This window comes from Mastomys coucha, unplaced genomic scaffold (genome assembly GCF_008632895.1).
Source record: "Mastomys coucha isolate ucsf_1 unplaced genomic scaffold, UCSF_Mcou_1 pScaffold5, whole genome shotgun sequence".
NCBI classification, from domain to species: Eukaryota; Metazoa; Chordata; class Mammalia; order Rodentia; family Muridae; genus Mastomys; species Mastomys coucha.
Window position 1 is genome coordinate 14,351,797 of NW_022196911.1, and position 8,697 is coordinate 14,360,493.

An 8,697-nucleotide genomic window follows, 5' to 3' on the forward strand; every position below is an offset into this window, starting at 1 on the left:
GGGCCTCTATTTGAGGATATTTCCAGAGAATAAATGATAAGGGTGATGACTTTATCGGTTATTCCAGGTATTTCTACCTGGTAGCCCAAAGGCCACCCCGGGCAGAAGATAGCTATAAACAGAATCCAGAAAAACAAAAACCTCCCGAAAATGACCTGATTGTCCAGTTCTTGAGTCTGAAGTTTCCAGATGATAAGGTCATGTCACAATGCTAAAATGTTAACTGTGTCTGGATCCACTGATGAATTCAAATTTTGAATGGACTCTTGAGAGGGGTGCCCTGGTGGAAGAAGTGGGTGGCTAGAAGATTGACCTTGAAGTCTTTCTCTTGCCTGGCCTTCCCCATTTCTTCAGGATGCTAGTATGAACAGCTTGATCCCCGCTGCCTTAAATCCCACCTTGCTTCAGACACACACAGAAATACATCTATCTCACCAGGACGTGAAATCTCAAACCAATATAACCCCTCCTTCCTGGAGTTGATCCTCTCAGGTATCTGTCACAGTGACAGAGACCTGGCTCACACCTTTGACAGTCAATACTAAACTTACACTACATTCACTCTTTAACCTGGCAGATGTAGCCTTGGCACAGAGGCCTTCCTGCTGCATTGCTTTAAGTGGCAAGAAAAGACCTAGAATCTATGAGCAGTGAGCCCTGTGCCAAGATGGAGCCATGTCTAGTGGGTGTGGCTCAGCACTAGAGATTTAGAGAGGAAAGAGCAACCTGCCGTCTTTATGAACTTACTACCTATGCTCAACATGGCCAGAGGTCAGAGCACTGACCTCTGTCCTGAGACTTTATGGTCTCAGGTAGGAGGATGACAGCACATCATTTCCAGGGACAGAGAGACAGGCAGAAGATTTCTAATGTGTTTCTGGGAGTGTGGGTCTCACATCTCCACAGTTACCTCAGAGGCGGCTTTTTTCTATTTAAAGTCACACATCCAAACACACACACACACACACACACACAGAGACACAATGCAATGCATATACAGGTCCATGTAACACACACACACACATGCAACACACATACAGACCCATGTAACTCACACACACACACACACACACACACACACACACACTCACCCATGCAGACGCATAGACACCTGAGCACATATATCCATGTACACACATAAAAACCTGTATATACAGACACATAGATACATGCACACACACACACACACACACACACACACACACACACTCATGCAGATACACACAAACACATGCCCATGCGGACACTCTGGTACACACACACACACACTCACAAATATACATACATACATACATACATACATATAAGCAGCAGTAGCAGCAGCACACTAGGGCAGCCTCAGGGTAGAGCTGTGTCCACCATTTCTCTCAGCAAGTACAGTTGGTCCGCATTACTAGAAATGGGAGCCTAGGGTTGGGGGTCTTAAAGAGCAGGTCTGCCCACCTACTGGGTAGAGCTTCCCTGGGATGAGGAGTAAGAGGAAGTAGCCCACCCACTTCCAAGTCCATCAGTATGCTTATTGCCTCTTAAGGGACAGCCTCTGGCCTCCAATGCTGCGGTCTCCATTTCATTTTAACCTGTTTGGGGATTCTTTTGAGCGCTTTTATTTGTCAATCAGGACATGGATCTGACCATTCAATTAGAAGCTCGCTAACTACTTCTAAAAGCTCCCTGCAGATGCAGTGCTTGGGGATGGTCTAGAGACAATCTTGTAATCTTGTGATTACAAGACATGAAGGTCATGACAGCTTTTCCTCAAGTAATACAAATTAGGGATTCTACTCATTGGAGAAATCACCATCATTTCACGAGCCAGTTCAGACTAACCTAAAGGCAAAAGTGTGGCAATTGCTCACGTGTGGATCTAGTGGAACATGTGTGTCCAATGGGACACATGTCTACTGGGACACATCTATTTAGTGAGGCCTATATGTCTAGTGGGACATATGTTTAATGAAACCCTTCTATCTAGTAGGGCACACATCCAATCGACATGCTTACCTTGAAGGTCACATCTACCCAAGGGGACATCTTTATCCAGTAGGGGTGCTTCTGTCCCATTGATGTATGTGTCTGTAGGATACCCCATGTCCAGTGAGATAACTGTACCTAGTGGGGCAAGCCCACACTCTATAGTCTAGGCTATTCCAGAGCTTACCTTGTGGCTCAGGCTAGCCTTGATCCTCTGGTAATTCTCATTTGTCAGTCAGATGGGTGATGATATGACAGGTATGATCCACCACTCCCATGTTTGGAAATTGGTTTAAGAGCATTTCCTTTTCCTAGTTAATTCTGCCCAGGCTCATTCCTTAGTTTTCCTTTTCTTTCTAGATTTTCTGTTGAATGCCATAGATCCAGTGAACATCACAGTGATGGGAAAACAGCACATGTGCATGGGGGATGATGGATGGTGGTGGTAGTTACATCAGAAATTTATCCAGTATTTCCCACATGGACCCCATGTGTATGAACTAGTTCACCTCACAATGACCCTTGGAGGAGGGGGTTCTTACCATCCCATCTTAGTCATGAAGCTGATAACTGAGGTAGATCTTGGAGTGTGGAACAGGGCCTGGATCTTGTGGAGCTGGCATGAAAGCAAGACTGGAATCTGTCCTATGGTCCTCCAAGCTCCCATGGGAAACACTAGCAGTTATTGGCCTCAGTATCACCATGTGTCTGGTCTCTTCCTAGTCTCAGCCTCCTGTTCCTTGGCTGAGTACACAGACTGGTACATAGAAGTTATAGGAACTGGGTGAGCACTGCTTTATCTGACACAGGGTACCTGCACAGCACAGAATCTAGGCAACATTTGGACATCTGGCCTCCTCTTGGGGTACAACTTGGAAAACTAAGACAAGACTGTGCTTTAAGGGTGAGGTGGCATTGTAGTATTTTAATTAGGTGGCTACAAAGAGGATGTAGGTATACCCTTAGTTTGTCATCCTAAAGGAGAGGTTACTGATTCCTGCCCTTCCTTTGAAAATTGGAGCTGAATCTCTGCCCCTGTCTACAAATGATCTTCGCTATTGGAAGATCCTAGTGGGACAACCTGGAAACCCTGACTGCACATGAACCACATGCCCCTCTCACTTACCCTAAGACTTCCTGTATAGCCATCTGCTCCACACAGCTTGCTCAAGAGTTGGGCTGAGAAAGAAGGCCTTGACCTTGGGTCTCTGTGAGCCCTGAAACAATTTTAGAAATAGTTTAATCTCCCTTCAGCCACCAGATGTGGGTGTTTCATGATTTCACTTGCATTTTTAAGAGGATGTTTTATCTCTAGCATGAGAATATTAAATGCCTCTGAACCCCTCAGGAAAAAGGCTGGTCCAGGAGCTGACCTCGGTATTGCCATTGCCACCTCCCTGGGCGGGATGTGCATACCTCTACCACAACGCCATGCTTGGAAAGGAGCACTTCACAGTCCCTCTTGGAGTTTATCTTGGGAAAATTCCTTTAAGTTCCTTGGTATTCGGAGGCTCTCTGAAAGTGCTGTGGAGGCTTCTGAAAGAGAATGTATGTAGGAGGGGATTTTTAAGAGAATGCAAGAGAATTCAACTCAGCGACCCTCGTGTGACTGTAATGTCCCTTGGCTCACATGCTTTCTCTGTCCTCAAACCTCACCTTTGCAGTCTCCCCCCTGTCATCAGCCAAATGCAGCTAAGTCTCTCCAGAACCTGTCTTCTTTGAAAGTGGAGAGCAAGGGGAAGGCCATGTTGTTCAAGTCCTTCTCTTTATTATAAGGACTTCCCTCTCCTGCCATTTGGGCGCAGATGACCTGGAGACTCCATTGTGAGGCGGGTGCAATCCTGTGTAGGAAAGGGCTAGATCACTGATCTTCCAGTCCCAGAAAGAAAAGGCTACAGGAAGAACAGCCTTGGATGTGTCTCAGCAGGGTCACAGAACCCAGTACAGTAACCCAGGAATTCCAGGCACCCATATTTAACCCCTGATTCTCCCTCAATGTATCTGCATACCCAGAGAGCCAACAGGTTATATGCAGCAGGTACACATCTGACAAAGAGGGGCCTCACCTGTGTCAGTCACTATAATGTCCCTTTCAAGTCCCCACATCTGCAGTAGTGTGAAGAATGTACCATGAAATCCAAGGGCATGTCTTGGATTCTGTCAATAACTGGTATCAAAGTTATAGGTCACAGCATAGTTCCTGAGCCACAGCAACTTATACCTGCATTCATCATGTAGAAAGAGTACAGTGTGCCTGAGAAATATGGCAGTGTCTTGATGGTTCTGTAAAACCCCGGACATTCTCATCTAGATCTGGGTAGGTGACCATTGCCCCTGCTCTCTTTCCCTCAGCACCACAGAAATGAAACAAATGACCTGCTGCAAATGTGTGTTCTCCTGCTTAGGAGCAGATCCAGCATACTCATGAACGTACAAAAATGTTGGCCAGCTAGGATCTGGCCACCTTTCTTGCATGCCTGGGTCTTGAGATCCCTGTGCAACCATGACCTTTGAGAGCTGTGGTGAGCTCTCAAATGCAGTACATGGCATTGCTTCCATGCTGATGGCTCTTTACTTAAACTTGGAAAAGAATATAATTATTCCCACCTTATAGGGGCAACCTGAGGCAGAGAATATGATTGTTTGTGTCCGTGTGTGCATGCATGTATAAGTATGTAGCTGAATTTTCCATGTCCAATCACTTTAAATATTAATACAACAAGAAGCTTGTGATTGAACATGAGAAAGGGAGGCAGAGGGAGGAGTTGAAGAGATAGGAATGAAGGAGACAGGTAGAGGGGAATGAAACAAGATGGAGGATGAACAGAGGACGAACAGGATGATTCAGATTCAGCATGGGTCTAAATAGCCACAGGAATATATTATACCATATAGGGATAGAATAATTGGGGTAACTTTTCTAATCTAGATGGGCAGCTTATACCATTATTAATTGGCCCTGAATTTATTGTGTGGATGTACTGGCTGGTTTTGTGTGTCAACTTGACACAGGCTGCAGTCATCACAGAGAAGGGAGCTTCAGTTGGGGAAGTGCCTCCATGAGACCCAGCTGTGGGGCATTTTCTCAATTAGTGATCAAGGGGGTAGGGACCCTTGTGGGTGGTGCCATCCCTGGGCTGGAAGTCTTGGGTTCTATAAGAGAGCAGGCTGAACAAGCCAGGAGAAGCAAGCCAGGAAGAAACATCCCTCCATGGCCTCTGCATCAGCTCCTGCTTCCTGACCTGCTTGAGTTCCAGTCCTGACTTCCTTGGTGATAAACAGCAATATGGAAGTAAGACGAATAAACCCTTTCCTCCCCAACTTGCTTCATGGTCATGATGTTTGTGCAGGAATAGAAACCCTAACTAAGACAGTGGGCATCTTATATATTAAGAATTTATTGATATATAAATCTGACTGATTAATTATAAGCTTCTAGAGTTTTGTTTTACTGGGTTACTGGAGTATGGAAACGACTGCTGACCACAGGGGCTTTATGGCTGAGAAGGTACGGGCTGGGAAGACCTCAGTCGGTCACTGTGGGGGCTAGCTTAGAGACAGAGGCAGTGAGACCGTCTCTGGGGCAGAGAGTAGTTGGATATAGCGCTGGAACTTGCCATTCTTTTTAATATTTCCCACAACATAAGTATGTGTGTGCTTTTATCTGTGTGTGTGTATGTCTATGCATGTTCATGCCTCTGTGTGAATGGGGGAATGTATAGGTGTATGTGCATGTGTAAGTGTGTAAGTGTGTATCTATGTGTCTTTGTATGTCTGTGTCTGTGTGTGAATGGGGATGTGTGTGTGTGTGTGTGTGTGTGTGTGTGTGTGTGTGTGTGTGTGTAGGGAAACCGCAGTCCTGCTTCACTGGTCTGTTAACCATATGGTTAATCCACCTCCTGCTGATAATCCTGAGTTATCACTTACTAAATTCTATATTCTATCTTGGTTGCTCTCATCCAGAGAGCTATCCAACTGGGTTGCACTCTCCTGGATCCTTCACAAGCCTGCTATGCCTCCCTGTCTTCCACTATTCTCAGGCACAGCATCTCTCCTCTTCTTCTCCTGGCATGGCAGATCTCCGCTCCTTCCTTTCTCTTCATCCCAAGCCAGCGATTCCTAAAAGTCCATCCTCTGTCTGCCCTGCCCAGTCTTTGGCTGCTGGCATCTTTACTTTCCAGTTAGAACCAATTGGGGGCAGGATCCCTCAGTGTAAATATCTGGGGAACCCAAATAAACACAAGAATACAAACAGCATTAGGCCAAACCCACTACAAACCTCAACAGGAGAGCTGATACAGAGGTCATGGGGGAAGTGATGCTCAGCCAACTAAGTCAGCTGCCAGGCTGTCATCTCCCTCTATCACAGACATTTCTCTCCCTGCCGCCCAACAGGACTCTTCCTGTACTTAGAGGGTCAGGGTGATCTTTAGATGCTCCCTCTGAGCATCTAAAGGGGTTTATATAGTTGGCATGGCTCAGGGGGAGGGTCCAACGTCCAAAGAAGAGAGTGTGACTGCATCATTCTTTTTCTGTTCCTTACTTGGGGAACAGGATCAGGTGCTGTCTTCAGAATTTCTGAAGGACTTGTTCCCAAAGAGATTGAGATATTGCTGTCCTAAGGTTTCCTTCCACCACTCCCTGAAAATAGTCACTAGTTCCAAATTCATTTGTGGCCACAGCTTCCATTTGCTAAATCTTTAAAATGCTCTGAAGCCCTTAGGGTCCCCTGGGAAATGGGATCATCAACCCACTTGACAGAATCAGGAAGGTCAAAGCTGGCTCTGTCTCAGGCTCAGCAGATCCCCTCTATGTCTAATTTTATGCTGCCTGGTCTACAGCAGGCACAGCAATGGGACGACTGGAACATTATTATAAAAATATTACTGATAAAACTCTAGTTAAGTACCATTCATTTACTTCAGCTCTTTAGCCTAGCTTGCAAATGATATATTCTAATGTTACTCAACACCCTGTGATAGTGACCGCCTCTAAGTTTAAACAATGAATGGCTTGTGAATTTTGGGTCTCAGAGGCTGTCTTTCTACTTGAGCAAGATGTGTTACCAGAGAGATCGTGAATAATGGCCCATTCTGCTCAGGGGACCTCGAGGGGCTTTGCACACCTGGAAGGGTGACAGGTGAGGCTGAAGGTGCCAACATAAATAACCCAGCAGGAAGAAGTAGAGGCTGGCGATGACTTCCTGCAAAGCCAGTCTGGGACTGGGCCAGGGATCTTCTTACAGCATCTCAAGGCCCAGGGTTCTCCATTGTGTAGGATGGTGATGAACAATACACATATACTTCCCAGAAGGCTTCCAGACCTGGAAGAAAGCCACCCACCTCCTCTCAGCTACCTTCATATGCCCTTTGCGTGGGGCAAACACACTTGCTTAGGAGTTCTGAGTTGGGAAAGTGCAGGGAATTAGATCAAGCAGGGTCTCACAGATAGGCTCAAACTTCACTAAAGCGGGGAGGCATGGAGTCTGCTTTCTCTATAAAGGCAGGTACCTTGAGGAGCCAAGATGACACAGTGTGGACACTCTGCTGGAGAAGCAGCTGCCGTAAGGATGCAAGTTGCAGTGTGAGAGGGATGGAAGTGAGGCTGGGAGAGAGCAGAACACAGACCTCACTGAGGCCCAAACCAGGTTGGGGAATGGGATGCATGGCCTCTCTAGCTACACCAACCAAGTGAGCTCATGGGGAACATTGTGAAGGAGACCTGGAGCATGGGATGGGGAGTAGGAGCCTCGATGTATATCCACATTGTTCCTTGTCTTTTGTTTTTAAAGATGTGTGCATGTGTATATGTGTATGTTGTGTATGAGTGTATGGGAGTGTGTATGAGTGTGTGTGTATGTACATGTGTGAGTATGTGTAAATGTGGTCTGTGTGTATGTGTATAAGATTGTGAGTATGTGTATGTGCTGTGGTAAGTGTGTGGGGGTGTGTGTGTATATGTGTGTGTGGTATGTGTGAGTGTGAGTATAATGTGTATGGGATATGAATGTGTGGTATGTGTGAGTATGTGTATAGTGTGTTTGTATGTGAGTATATGGTGTTTGTATATGTGAGTGTGGGTGTGTGGGTGTATGTGTTCCTGTCTGTGGAGTCCAGGGCAAGGCGTGCAGTCCCTTGGGGTTACAGGCCATTCTGATGACCTGATGTGGGTATGTGGGTCCTGGGAGCCAAACTCCAGTCCTGTGAAAAAGCAGAAAGCTCTCTTAGTGCTGAGCTGTTTCTCCAGCCCCTGCTTGTCTTCATCTGTGGGCCTTGCTGCAGTCATGACAGGGAAGGGTGGGAGCTAACAACTACCCGAATGGATGGAACAATGCTGCTGAACTGAGAGGTTGGACTAAGGTCACTTCTACCCTTGACCACGGAGCTGACAGACTTCTCTGTATCTCTAGAAAAAGACCTGGGGTATGTCACCCTCTCCTAGACCTCACAGGGACCACATTCTATCCAGCCTTGAGGTCCCACACCGGGACAGAGACAGCTCAGTGAAGACTTCAGACAGGGCCAGGGAGGGTGGAATTTTATGGCTAGAGTGTGAAATGTCCCTCGTTATGGTTCTATTTGGGGAAGTTGTTGACCATTTCTGTTATGGGTTTTTATCTGGCAGAAGCAAAGCTGTAGGGCCGTAGGGATTTGTGTTACTGGCCAGTACTGTTTCCTGCTCTCTCTCTCTCTCTCTCTCTCTCTCTCTCTCTCTCTCTCTCTCTCT

At 46.4% G+C, this 8,697-nt stretch overlaps 1 pseudogene; it reads right to left on the reverse strand.

Annotated features, from left to right (window-relative positions):
- LOC116077313 overlaps window positions 1–2,089 on the reverse strand; it is a 9,876-nt pseudogene extending 7,787 nt beyond the window's left edge.
- Window positions 2,090–8,697: the final 6,608 nt, after the last annotated feature.